The sequence below is a fragment of the Anolis sagrei genome, chromosome Y, assembly GCF_037176765.1.
Source record: "Anolis sagrei isolate rAnoSag1 chromosome Y, rAnoSag1.mat, whole genome shotgun sequence".
NCBI classification, from domain to species: domain Eukaryota; kingdom Metazoa; phylum Chordata; class Lepidosauria; order Squamata; family Dactyloidae; genus Anolis; species Anolis sagrei.
In genome coordinates this window covers 36,087,627-36,102,716 of record NC_090035.1, presented here as the reverse complement: position 1 = coordinate 36,102,716, position 15,090 = coordinate 36,087,627, and the positions used below count along the sequence as shown (strand labels likewise).

Here is a 15,090-nt window from a genome sequence, read left to right as displayed (position 1 = left end):
TCTAGGCAGTCGGTTTCCCTTTCTGGCACACCCAAAAATCCCAAAAAGTCTACTCGGGACTGCCTTTTTTCCAGGTTAATTACTCCTGGGTTGGTCACTAGCAAACACAGCTATGACCTGTCCTGACGTCTGCACTCTTCTAAAAGTTCTTTTTTTCACATTCATACTTGCCTGTCCATCGTTTTCTGCCTCCTCTGGTGAAAGGAAAGTACCCCGTCAGGAGCAGCCACCCTGCTCCAAGCTTCAAGTGAGCCCTGGCATCAAACAGAGACACCCCAGCTGGTAGGGTTCAGTTGTTGGTTGGACGCTGGCTTGGCTGACTCCTGAAGGCGTTCCCGATCTCAAAATCTCTCTCTTGGCTTCTCCCTCCCTTGACTTCTCTCAAATCTCCTGCCTGCATCTCTCCTGGCTGGCTCGCCAAAAATGTAATGGCAGGGAAATAGGTTTTGAGGAAAGGAGAGATATTTACCAAGAGACATCCTTTCTGGAGATAGAAAATACGGCTTTATTTCCAGCTGGCGACTCTGGTGGGACTCGTGTCCCAAAAGGCAAAACCAGAGCGTCCGATCAAGGTGCGGACTGCCCTTTTATAGGTTTCAGAATCAAGCAGACAAAGAACATACTAGTACATACATCTTCATACAATATCATCATTCCTACGTCACCTTAGCATCATAAGAATATCAGGTTCCCCTTCCAATCATGCAAAAACATGTCTCTGTGTAGCTGAAGAGCAGGCATTTTGCAGTCGTCGATCAAGGGGCCCACTCTGACCTGTCAGAGGTGCTCCTTAGTCCTAGCACGGGCTTCTCCAACAGGCTTATCTCTCTTCTGGAATGCATGCCCCCCTTCCTCTTGGCTGTGCCTGAGATGTAGCCTGCTTGTCAGCTTGGGTTTCTTACACACACAGAGAGATTTTTCTATGCATTTCAGTGTTTGTAAGGTACATATAATTTTATGTATAAATCAATCAATAAATATCTATTTTTCCAATATCTCCTCATAAGCAGTAATTGAAATGGAGATTTATTTATTTATTTATTTATTTACAGTTCTTATATTCAGCCATTCTCACCCCGCAGGGGACTCAGAGTGGATTACAGTCAACACATATATGGCAAACATTCAATGCCAGTTTTGACAAACAACGTTTAACACACAAATACACCAAGGCTATTTAACTTTTTTCTGGCCGCCAGGGGAGCTGCTGCTTTTCATCATCCATCAGCGACACCGATGAAGTTCTTCCGCATTCCACATTCCCCGGAGTCTTTTTTCTTTATGGCCTCATAAATTAGTTAAATTTAGCCTCCCACACAAGGTGGTGCCTTATTTTCCTACTTGACAGATGCAACTGTCTTTCGGGTTGCAAAGGTCGACAACGGGCTACACAATGGCTGGACACCCACTCCAGCCCGGGCTGGCTTCGAACTCATGACCTTTTGGTCAGAGTGATCTTAATGCAGCTGACACTCAGCCAGCTGCGCCACAATCCCGGTGCTTTCCCGAGATACCACAATCCCGAGATACCGAATTCTATCTCCACGACAAATTCTGCCTTTGCCAATAATGTCAGCTGCAAGATACCAATAATGCAATAATGTCAGCTGCAATAATGTCAGCTGACATTGCAATAATGTCAGCTGCAAGATACCTCAGAAAATAGCCTAGCTCAGAAATAGAAGGTCTTTGTTCAAAGCATAGTGCAGGTTACCACACACCATTTTAGTCAGAACTTAGGGTTGCTACAAGGATATATTCTATATAGCTTTTGCATTCAAACATTTTGCAGGTTACGATGTCATTGGCCCATAGGCTTTTGATTGTAGGAGAACTATAAATCCCAGCAACTACAAATCCCAAATGACAAAATCAATCCCCCTTCCAACCCCACCAGTATTCAGATTTGGACATATTGGGTATTTGTGCCAAATTTGGTCCATTGAATGAAAATACATCCTGCATATCAAATATTTATATTACGATTTATAACAGTTGCAAAATTACAGTTATGAAGTAGCAACGGAAATAATTTTATGGTTTGGGGTTACCACAACAAGAGGAACTGTATTAAGGAGTCACAGTATTAGGAAGGTTGAGAAACACTGGCTTACAGAATCAGTTCTAAGGTAAAATGACAGGGCAGCTTTAGGAAAGGATAAGCAGAAGTTGCACAGTGCCTGGGTGCAGAGGAAGGCATTGCCATCTGACCTTGCCCAGCATCTCCAAAACTCTCTACTGCCTTCAAGGTGCACTAGAAAATGCTGTAGTATTGTCTGCATTGAGGTAACATTCAACTAACAGTTTAGATGTGGTTAGACATAGCACAAAATATTGTATATACTCGAGTATAAGCCAAGTTTTTCAGCCCTTTTTTAGGCTAAAAAACTCCCCCTTGGCTTATAATTGAGTCAAGATTACTCATTATTTTACTTTATTATTATTATTATTATTATTATTATTATTATTATTATTATACTCTATTATTACTGTTATTATTGCATTTCCATTATTTTACTTTATTATTATTATTATTATTACATTTATTATTTTCCTCTATTATTATTGGAAGGATACGCAAGCATATTTACATTCAAGAAGGTTAGAATAATTGTTTAATCAGAGTTGGACAGTCCTATCTTACAGTTTTATATAAATATTCAAAAACATTTAACCTAATGATGGCTTATACTTGAGTATATATGGGAGCTAGTTTACACATTCAACATCTGGATAATTGCCACATGGACGTCATGTTCTCTTTGCTGAGAATCATCCAGCAGTCTGTTTGCCATTAGCTGAAAAATCAACAACACCCATTCCCAAACAAGTGACACTTCTCTGTTTATTTCCAGATAGTGGGAAAAGGTTATTTTGAATGCTTAATATTAAACAGGAAGCGAGCCACAATGCTTCATGTATTCTCATTTCCCTTTTCCCAGGTCAAAAAAGGCAAGAGGAGACAAGTTCTGTTTCCATGCGGCGTGCCAGCCCCTTACTCAGAAATGTCAAGAGAGCCCTTAAGAAAACAGAGTGGTTACTTTGGAACCGTCAGAACGTAAACATAGGCTGGCCAATGTGTTTAAAGGTATTTAATCATATCACTTCACTTCTGAAAGAACAATTGGGTAGAAAATTATTTGCAGGTAGCTTCTATTTTCACTATAGCAAACCTAGACATTTATTCTCTTTTCCTTCTTTTTCCTTTTCTAGGAAATCTTAGAAACACTCAAGGAGACAGCCTGGCATTTTGATGGGCTCAGGTTCTGCCAAAGTCAACCAGATCTACGGTAACAAACCCACACAGTGCACTAAAATGAAGCCAGAACCCAAGAGGGTTGAATAAAGAGAGGCTATGTTGCCACTATTGGGGGCAGGGGCAGCTCAACCCATTACACAAAGTAAGCATTTGCAGTATAGTTGATTTTGCCCAGGGGCGCTCTTGAAGCGCTCTTGGGGAAAAATAGTCCTTGACATATGTGAGTTGTAGTCACTGAGATGTATAGTTCACCTACAATCAAAGAGCATACAATCAAACTCCCACAACAAACAGAAAATATATATCAGTGATTGGGGGTTTTTTTGGGGGGGGGGGCGCCAAAATACTGTTTGCTTACCATTGAAAATTACCTAGGGCGGTAATGGAGGAAATGGAGCAGATGCACCTGCGATCTGTAGACAGGTAGGATACTTTGTCTAGAAACACCTCTGACTTTCTGCTTTTATCAAGAAGCAGTGGTATGTTCCCACCTCATCCATTAATGCTTCATCAGAGCATTAATGGTTTGGTGTTATGAAGAAGTTGCCAATATAATATCCTGGTTCTGACCACCTCTTTCTGCAGAGCATAGCAGAAGTCCTGACAAGTAATTTCAGAACCAATGGCAATCAGCCTTGAGAATTCCTGGAGAACAGGAGAAGTTCCACCAGACTGGAAAAAGGCAAACGAGGAATAGAGAACCCAACCAATTTCTGCCTGGTCTCCTTACATCAATACCAAGAAAGATTCTAGAGCAGATAATTCAACAGCCAATCTGTAAGCAGTGGGTTGCTGTGAGTTTTCTGGGGTGTAAGGCCAAGTTTAAGAAGCATTATCTCCTGACGTTTTGCTCATATCAATGGCAGGCATTGTCAGAGGTTGTGAGGTCTGTTAGAAATTAGACAAGTGAGATTTATATATCTGTGGAATTTCCAGGGTGGGAGAAAGAACTGTTGTCTGCTTGAGGCAGGTGTAAATGTTGCAATTGGCCACCTTGATTAGCATTGAATGGCCTTGCAGCTTCAAAGACTGGTTGCTTCCTGCCTAGGGAGGTGTTAGCAAGGCCATTGAATGCTCAATCCATTACACAAAGTAAGCATTTGCAGTATAGTTGATTTTGCCCAGGGGCACTCTTGAGGCGCTCTTGGGGGAAAATAGACCTTGACATACGCGAGTTGTAGTTACTGGGATGTATTGTTCACCTACAATCAAAGAACATTCTGAACTCCACCAGTGATGGAATTGAACCAAATATGGCACACAGAACTCCTACCGATGAACAGAAAATATATATCAGTGATTGGTTGGGGGGGGGGGGAGGGGCGGGGCGGCGCCAAAATACTTTTGCTTATCGTTGAAAATTACCTAGGGCCGCCTCTGCAACTCCCAAATGACAAAATTAAACCACCATCCCCCACCAGTATGCAAATTTGGATGGATCAAGTATAAATCAGATCTGGAAACTATATTAGATAAAGGGGAAAAAGGATTAATAGCCAGATTATACAAATATATTCTACACTATAATTTGGAAGATAATCGTGTTAAAAACCCCATGATCTCATGGGCAAAAGATTTAGGGAGAAGCATAGATTTTGACATCTGGGAAAACCTGTGGAACAATGGCTTTAAATTAACAGTGGCAGCTTCAATTAGAGATAATGTATACAAAATGTTCTACAGATGCTACATAACTCCAGCCCTCCTAGCCAAAATGGACAATTCACAAACAGGATCCTGTTGGAGATGCAAAAGAAAGAAAGGGACTTTCTTTCACGTATGGTGGTCGTGCGAACTGGTGCAGATCTATTGGAAAAGAATAATAAAGGAAACAAATAAAATGATTTACAACAAAGTAAAAAAGAACCCAGGGATGTGCCTATTAGGGATATTCAGAGACAGCTTAGAACAGCCAGAGAGAGAAATCTGCTTGTACAGCTTTGTGGCTGCACGCATTACAATTGCCAAAAATTGGAAAGGGGAGAAAACATTAAGCATCAAAGATTGGAAGGATAAATTGTGTGATTATGCACAGATGGCTAAGATTTCAAGCAATTTGAAATATGAAAATAATGAAATATTTGAAAGAAACTGGAAGCTGGCCTTAGCATACTTGACGGGAGAGCTAAAGAAATAAAAACAAGAGGAATTTATTGAATTACAAGTATAGAGGGTTAAATAAGTTGTGCATAAATCCTGTGTGGATTAGTGACGGAAGTCAAGGTGGTGGGTAGCACTGGGGTGGGTGGAGGGCTAACTGTATGGAGGATTGTTTGTGTATGTGTGTTTGTTTGTGTATGTGTACTTTTTTGCAACATATATGGTTGGTGTATTATCTTTTCGAAATAAAATTTAATTAAAAATTTAAAAAAACAACAAAAAAAAGGAAGTATTTGTGCCAAATCTGGTCCAGTAAATGAAAATACATCCTCCATATCAGATATTTACATTATTATTCATAGCAGTAGCAAAATTACAGTTATGAAATTGCAACGAAAATATTTTTATGGTTGGGGATCACCACAACATGAAGAACTGTATTAAGGGGTCGCGGCATTAGGAAGGTTGAAGCCTCCGGTGGCGCAGTGGATTAAACCCTTGTGCTGGTAGGACTGAAGACCGACAAGTCAAAGGTTCAAATCTGAAGAACGCGTGGAGGAGCTCCCTCTATCAGCTCCAGCTCCCACAAGGATGGTAAAACATCAAACAACCGGGCAGCCACTGGGCAACATTTATTTATTTGATGCACTTATTAACCGCCATTCTCAGCCCATAAGGCAGACAGCCAATTCTCTCACACCAAAAGTGACTTGCAGTTTCTCAAATCACTCCTGATATGAAAAATAAAAATTAGGAAGGTTGAGAAACACTGATCTAGTGAGTGAACAAGTGAGCAGTGAAAGAAGCACAAAGGAAGGAACAGCTCCTTCCACTCACTACACACTTTATCACTTCAGACCAGGCTGAAGGAGAGCCAGTAGTTTAGTGCTTACAGGTTGTAGTAGATACAGGATGGTCCAAATTCTAATCTGCACCGAGCCATGAAATCCGTGGGACTACCTTGAGACTAACCTGCTTCAAAGGGTTGTTGTAGTGAGAAGAAAGGGAGGAAACGGCAAAAGTGCATGTTATGTTACCTTGAACTTTTTGGAGAAAAAAATGGCATAGAAATGTAACTGAACACATGAACAAAATCTTTAGGTGGCATGGAAAAGGGGGACAATCAAAGAGAGGAGAGAATTTTGGCCCAAACCCACCCCAAAACATAGATTTGGCACAGTACTTCCTTCTTTTCAAGATCTATATAAATAAAAATGTAATGTTTGTTTGTGGGATTAACATAACTTAAAAACCACTAGATGAATTGACACCAAATTCAGACACAATACACCTATCAGGCCAATGAGTGATCATCACTCATAAAAAAACACTGAAAAACACAGCAGAAATGACTTAAAAAGCCCAAAACCAAAAGAATACATTACCACGCATGCTCAAAACCACATATATACATAAACACACATATATACACAAATATATATATACACACACATACACATACATATAGACTGGGTGGGGTATAAATAAGATAAATACATATTATATGATTAAGTCACAATCTATATCTATATATCTATATATATCTATATCTATATATCTATATATATATATAATAAAAGTCAAAGTTTGTATGCGACGTAGGGCAGAGGTAGGTAGGATGTAGAGCGGACGTGTTTGGCAGCTTTCTGATTGGCTGCCACTGTGGTGCTATTTGCATATGGTCTCTGATTGGCCAACCTCAACAGGACCCCCCTGGTGGAGAAGAGGGTTCATGGCAGAAACGGGGACATGAGAAGGAAATTTGCATATGGTCTCTGATTGGCCAGCCTCAAATCCAAGATTCCGAGATGACAAAGAGAGGAAAGGAAAAAGCCAGAGGGGGCTGCGTCAGAACACTACCAAAACAGGCCACACTTGGCACACAGAGCCCCCATCACCCACTCGACATCCTACTGCAGTTTGGAGGAGCATGAACAATGGATGATGGGACTTGCAGTACCATAACTCACATTCTGAGATCACTGTTAACCTCATCCAATGACTGATCAGGACCAAACTTTGCACATAGACCTCTCATGACCCACTTTACATCCTGGTGTGGTTTGGCCGGGGATGGACCGTGGATTATGGGACTTGCAGTACCATTGCTTAGTTCTTGAGACCACTGCAACCCTCATCCAAATACCAATAAATACCAAACTTGGCACACTGACTCTCCATGACGCACTCTACATCCAGGTGCAGTTTGAAGGAGGATGCACCATGGACGATGGGACTTGCAATACCTGCACTCCCTTCCTAACACCCTTACAATTGCCAACAATGCTGGATCAGGACCACAATTTACACAGAGACCCAGCATGACCCACTCTACATCCTGGTGCGGTTTGGAAGAATTTGACAATGGATGATGGGACTTGCAGTCACTTCACTCACTTCCTGAGACCACTGAGACCCTCTCCAATGACTAATCAAGACTAAACTTGGCACATGGAGCTTCAATGACCCACTCAACATCCTGGTGCAGTTTGGAGGAGGACAGACCATGGATGATGGGACTTCAAGTACTTCCACTCCCCAAGACTGCTGCAAAACTCATCTAATGACCAATCAAGACCAAAGTTGGCACACAGAGCCCCCATTACCCACTCTACATCCTGCTGCAGTTTTGGAGAAGGGTGGACCATGGATGATGGAACTTCCAGTACCTTCACTCACATTCTGAGACCTCTGCAAACCTCATCCAGTGACGGATCAAGACCAAACTTGACACATAGACCTCTCATGACCCACTTTACATCCTGGTGTTGTTTGGAAAAATTTGGAGATGGATGATGGGACTTGCAGTACCTTTGCTAACTTCCTGAGACCACTGAGACCCTCGCCAATGACTAATCATGACTAAACTTGCCACATGGAGCTCCAATGACCCACTCTACATCCTGGTGCAGTTTGGAGGAGGACAGACAGTGGATGATGGGACTTCAAGTACCTCCACTCCCTTCCGAAGATTGCTGCAACCCTCTTCTAATCACCGATCAAGACCAAACTTGGCACACAGAGCCCCCATAATCCACTCTACATCCTGCTGCAGTTTGAAAGGGGATGCAAGTCCCATTTGGATGATGGGACTTGCAGTACCTTCACTCAGTTACTGACACCACTGCCACCCTCATCTAATGACTGATAAAGACCAAACTTGGTACACAGAGCCCCCATGACCCACTCTATATCCTGCTGCTGTTTGGAGGAGGATGGGCCATGGATGATGGGACTTCAAGTACCTTTACTCACTTCCTGAAAATAATGCTGCCATTATCCAAAGACCAATAAAGACCAAATTTGGCATACAGAACCACCATTACCCACTTTCTCTAATAACCCGGGCAACGCCAGGTCCCCAAGCTAGTATATAATAAAAGTCAAAGTTTGTATGCGACGGAGGGCAGACTTAGGGAGAATGGAGGGAGGAATATGTGGCAGCTTTCTGATTGGCTGCCACTCTGGTACTATTTGCATATGGTCTCTGATTGGCCAGCCTGAAAGTTCCAAGACTCTCAAGTGGCTGAGAACAGAAAGGAAATTTACATATGGTTTCTGATTGGTCAACCTCAACAGGGCCCCCTGGTGGCAAAGAGAGTTAATGACAGAAGCAGGGATAGAAGAGAGGGAAATTTGCATATGGTTTCTGATTGGCCTTCTGCTAAGTCCTTGCAGGCCTGCTAGGTTGCCTTCTCCCAGCTAGGCCCCAAAAGAGGCAGCCATCTTCCCTCTTCTACATTGTGTCAAAGAAGGCAGCTTCCGACTGGGTGATCTGAAAAAGCATTGTCCTTCTACAAGGTAAGGCACTACATTATTCCAATGAAAGCAGAGAAAAACAATAATTATATTTTTAATGATGCCTTTTTCTGCTTCTGAACATTTCTGGCCCCCAAAGCCCCCTCACCTCAGCCGCCTTTGACCCTTTTGCCAAATCTTGCAGGCCTTCTAGGTTGCCTTCTCTCAGCTAGGCCCCAAAAGAGGCAGCCACCTTCCCCCTTCTTCCAATGTAGACCTCTCATGACCCACTTTATGCCCTGGTGTGGTTTGACCGGGGATGGACCATGGATTATGGGACTTGCAGTACCTTTGCTCAATTTTTGAGACCTCTGCAACCCTCATCCAATTACTAATAAAGACCAAACTTGGCACACTGAGTCTCCATGACGCAATCAAAATCCTGCTGCGGTTTGGAGGAGGATGCACATGCACGATGGGACTTGCAATACCTGCACTCCCTTCCTGAGACCATTACAACTGCCAACAATGATGGATCGAGACCACAATTCACACAGAGAGCCCGCATGACCCACTCTATTTCCTGGTGTGGTTTGGAAGAATTTGGAAATGGATGATGGGACTTGCAGTCACTTCACTCACTTCCTGAGACTACTGAGACCCTCGCCAATGACTGATCAAGACCAAACTTGGCACACAGAGCCCCCATGACACACTCTACCTCCTGGTGCACTTTTGAGGAGGACAGACCATGGATGATGGGACTTCAAGTACCTCCACTCACTTCCCAAGAGTACTGTAACTCTCATCTAATGACCAATCAAGAGCAAATTTAGCACACAGAGCCCCCATGAGCCACTCTACATCCTGGTCCTGTTTGGAGGAGGATGGAGGATGGATGACGGCACTTGCAGTACCTTCACTCACTTCCTGAAACCACAGCAACCCTCATCCAAAGACCAAACTTGACACAGAGAGCCCCCATGGCCAACTCAACATTCTGGTGAGGTTTGGGGGAGAACAGACTATGGATGATGGGACTTTAAGTACATTAACTCACTTTCTGACACAACTGTGACCCTCAACCAATGACTGATCAAGACCAAACTTGGCACACAGAGCCCCCATGACTCACTCTACATCTCGATGCTGTTTGGAGGAGGACAGGAGATGGATGATGGGACTTGCAGTACCTTCACTCACTTCCTGAAACCACAGCAACACTTATCCAAATACCAAGAAAGACCAAACTTGGCACAGAGTGACCCCTTGGCCAACTCAACATTCTGGTGAGGTTTGGGGGAAGAACAGACTATGGATGATGGGACTTGCAGTACCTTCACTCACTTACTGAAACCACTGCCATCCTAATCCCAATGACTGATAAAGACCAAACTTGGCACACAGTGCCCCCATGACCCACTATATACCCTGCTGCTGTTTGGAGGAGGGTGGACCATGGATGAGGGGAGTCAAGTACCTTCACTCACTTCCTGAAAACAATGCAACCGTCATCCAATGACCAATAAAGACCAAACTTGGCATACAGAACCACCATTACCTACTTTCTCTAATAACCCGTGCAGCGCTGGGTCCCCAAGCTAGTATATAATAAAGGTGAAAGTTTGTATGTGGTGGACAAAAGTGTGGTGGTGCGAAGGGAGGAGTATGTGCCAGCATTTTGATTGGCCAGCCTGAAAGTTCCAACATTCTGATTGGCTGCCGCAGTGGTGCTATTTGCATATGGTCTCTGATTGGCCAGCTTCAATAGGAGCCCCTGGTGGAGAAAAGAGTTCATGGCAGAAACGGGGACATGAGAAGGAAATTTGCATATGGTCTCTGATTGGCCAGCCTCAATTCCAAGATTCCGAGATGACAAAGAGAGGAAATGAAAAGGCCAGAGGGGGCTGGGTCAGACAATTACCAATACAGACCAGACTTGGCATACAGAGCCTGCAAGACCCACTCGACATCCTACTGCAGTTTGGAGGAGGATGAACCATGGATGATGGGACTTGCAGTACCATCACTCACATTCTGAGACCACTGTTAACCTCATCCAATGACTGATCAGGACCAAACTTGGCACATAGACCTCTCATGACCCACTTTACATCCTGGTGTGGTTTGGCGGGGGATGGACCATGGATTATGGGACTTGCAGTACCTTTGCTCAATTCATGAGACCACTGCAACCCTCAGCCAATTACCGATAAAGACCAAACTTGGCACACTGAGCCTCCATGACCCACTCTACATCCTGGTGTGGCTTGGAGAAGGATGCACCATGGACGATGGGACTTGCAATACCTGCACTCCCTTCCTAAAACCATTATAACTGCCAACAATGATGGATCAGGACCACAATTTACACAGAGAGTCCACATAATCCACTCTACATCCTGGTGCGGTTTGGAAGAATTTGACAATGGATGATAGGACTTGCAGTCACTTCACTCACTTCCTGAGACCACTGAGACCCTTGCCAATGACTGATCAAGACCAAACTTGGCACACAGGGTCCCCATGACCCACTCTACATCCTGGTGTACTTTTGAGGAGGACAGACTATGGATGATGGGATTTCAAGTACCTCCACTCACTTCCCAAGACTGCTGCAACCCTCATCTAATGACCACTCAAGACCAAACTTGGCACACAGAGCCCACATGACCCACTCTACATCCTGGTGCTGTTTGCAGGAGGATGGACAATGGATGATGGGACTTGCAGTACCTTCACTCACTTCCTGAAACCACAGTGACCTTCATCCAAATACCAATAAAGACCACACTTGGCACAGAGAGCCCCCATGGCCAATTCAACATTCTGGTGATGTTTGAGGAAGACTATGGATGATGGGACTTGCAGTACCTTAACTCACTTTCTGAGACTGCTGTGACCCTCATCCAATGACTGATCAAGACCAAACTTAGCACACAGAGCCCCCATGACCCTCTCTCCATCCTGCCGCAGTTTGGAGGATGATGGACCACAGATGATGGGACTCACAGTACCATCATGAACGTCCTGAGACCACTGCGAGCCATATAAATAACTGATAAACACCAACCTTGATATACAATTCCTTTCTCTAATAACCCGGGCAGCGCTGGGTCCCCAAGCTATTATATAATAAAGGTGAAAGTTTGTATGTGGAGGAAAAAAGTGTGGCGGTCCGGCAGTGCGGCGGTGTGGCGGTGTGGCAGTGTGGCGGTGTATGTGCCAGCATTCTGATTGTCCAGCCTGAAAGTTCCAACATTCGGATTGGCTGCCGCAGTGGTGCTATTTGCATATGGTCTCTGATTGGCCAGCCTCAATTCCAAGATTCCGAGATAACAAAGAGAGGAAAGGAAAATGCCAGGGGCTGAATCAGACAATTACCAATATAGACCAGACTTGGCACACAGAGCCTGCAAGACCCACTTGACATCCTACTGCAGTTTGGAGGAGGATGAACCATAGATGATGGGACTTGCAGTACCATCACTCACATTCTGAGACCGCTGTTAACCTCATCTAATGACTGATCAGGACCAAACTTGGCACATAGACCTCTCATGACCCACTTTACGTCCTGGTGTGGCTTGGCGGGGGATGGACCATGGATTATGGGACTTGCAGTACCTTTGCTCAATTCATGAGACCACTGCAACCCTCAGCCAATTACCGATAAAGACCAAACTTGGCACACTGAGTCTCCATGACCCACTCGACATCCTACTGCAGTTTGGAGGAGGATGAACCATGGGTGATGGGACTTGAAGTACCATCACTCACATTCTGAGACCGCTGTTAACCTCATCCAATGACTAATCAGGACAATCTTGGCACATAGACCTCTCATGACCCACTTTACGTCCTGGTGTGGTTTGGCCGGGGATGGACCATGGATTATGGGACTTGCAGTACCTTTGCTCAATTCTTGAGACCACTGCAACCCTCATCCAATTACTGATAAAGACCAAACTTGGCACACTGAGTCTCCATGACCCACTCGATATCCTACTGCAGTTTGGAGGAGGATGCACCATGAATGATAGGACTTCAAGTACCTCCACTCTCTTCCCAAGACTGCTGCAACCCTCATCTAATGTCCGAACAAAACCAAACTTGGCACACAGAGCCCCCATGACCCACTCTACATCCTACTGCGGTTTGGAGTAGGGCATACCATGGATGATGGGACTTGAAGTACCTCTACTCGCTTTCCGAGACTGCTGCGACCCTCAACAATGACTGAACAACACCAAACTTGGCCCATACACCTCTCATGACCCACTTTACGCCATGGTGTGGTTTGACTGTGGATCGAGCATGGATTATGGGACTTGCAGTATATTTGCTCAATTCCTGAGACCACTGCAACCATCATCCAATTTCCGATAAGGACCAAACTTAGCACACCGGGTCTTCATGATGCACTCTACATCCTGGCGTGGTTTGGAGGATGATGCACCATGGACGATGGGACTTCCAATTCCTTCACTCACTTAGTAAAACTACTGAGACCCTCATTGAATGACTGATGAAGACCAAACTTGGCACACAGAACCCCCATGGCCAACTCAACATCCTGGTGAGGTTTGGGGGAGAACAGACTATGGGTGATGGGATTTCAAGTACCTCCACTCACTTCCCAAGACTGCTGCAACCCTCATCTAATGACCAATCAAGACCAAACTTGGCACACAGAGCCCCCATGACCCACTCTACATCCTGGTGCTGTTTGCAGGAGGATGGACAATGGATGATGGGACTTGCAGTACCTTGACTCACTTCCTGAAACCACAGTGACATTCATCCAAATACCAATAAAGACCACACTTGGCACAGAGAGCCCCCATGGCCAACTCAACATTCTGGTGATGTTTGAGGGAGACTATGGATGATGGGACTTGCAGTACCTTAACTCACTTTCTGAGACTGCTGTGACCCTCATCCAATGACTGATCAAGACCAAACTTAGCACACAGAGCCCCCATGACCCTCTCTCCATCCTGCCGCAGTTTGGAGGACAATGGACCACAGATGATGGGACTCACAGTATCTTCACGAACTTCCTGAGACCACTGCGAGCCATATAAATAACTGATAAAGACCAACCTTGATATACAATTCCTTTCTCTAATAACCCGGGCAGCACCGGGTCCCCAAGCAAGTCTATATAAATAAAATTGTAATGTTCATTTGTGGGATTAACATACCTCAAAAACCACTAGACGAATTGACGCTAAATTTGGCCACAAGACAACTACAAACCCAAGGAGTGACCATAACTTTAAAAAATAGATTTTCTCATTTGGGAGTTGTAGTTGCAATGATTTATAGTTCACTTACAATCAAAGAGCATTCTGAACTCCATCAATGAAGGAATTGAACGAAACGTGGCACATAGGACTCCCATGACCAGCATGGGCATTGATGGGCATTGACCTTGAGTTTAGGAGTTGTAGTTCACCTACATCGAGAGAGCAGTGTGGACTCAAACAATGATGGATCTGGACCAACTTGGCATGAATATCCCATATGCCCAACTAGGAACACACATGGAGCTTGGGGAAAATAGACCTTGACGTTTGGGAGTTGTAGTTACTGGGATTTATAGTTCACCTACAATCAAAGGGCATTCTGAACTCCACCAATGACAGAATTGGGGCAAACTTCGTACACAGAACCCCTATGACCAATAGAAAATACTTAAGGCATCCAGTCCAACTCCTTTCACCAGGGCAAGAAAACATTATCAAAGCCCTCCTGACAAAGAGCCATCCAGCCATAGATATAGATAGATAGATATGATTCACACACACACACAGTATCATAGATTTGAAAGGGACCGCTAAAGGAGAACAATGATATGTTGCATGTTCCAGAGTAGGCAAATCAGACAATCTCCACATCAACACTGACAAAATAACAACACAAAATACTGTTTACGCAACAAGCATAAAAAAATTACATATATTAGAAACCAACACTTTCTTATTTTC

At 44.1% G+C, this 15,090-nt stretch overlaps 1 pseudogene; it reads right to left on the bottom strand.

Moving 5' to 3' along the window:
- LOC137095218 (platelet-activating factor receptor-like) overlaps positions 1 to 15,090 on the bottom strand; it is a 39,951-nt pseudogene that overhangs the window by 17,465 nt on the left and 7,396 nt on the right.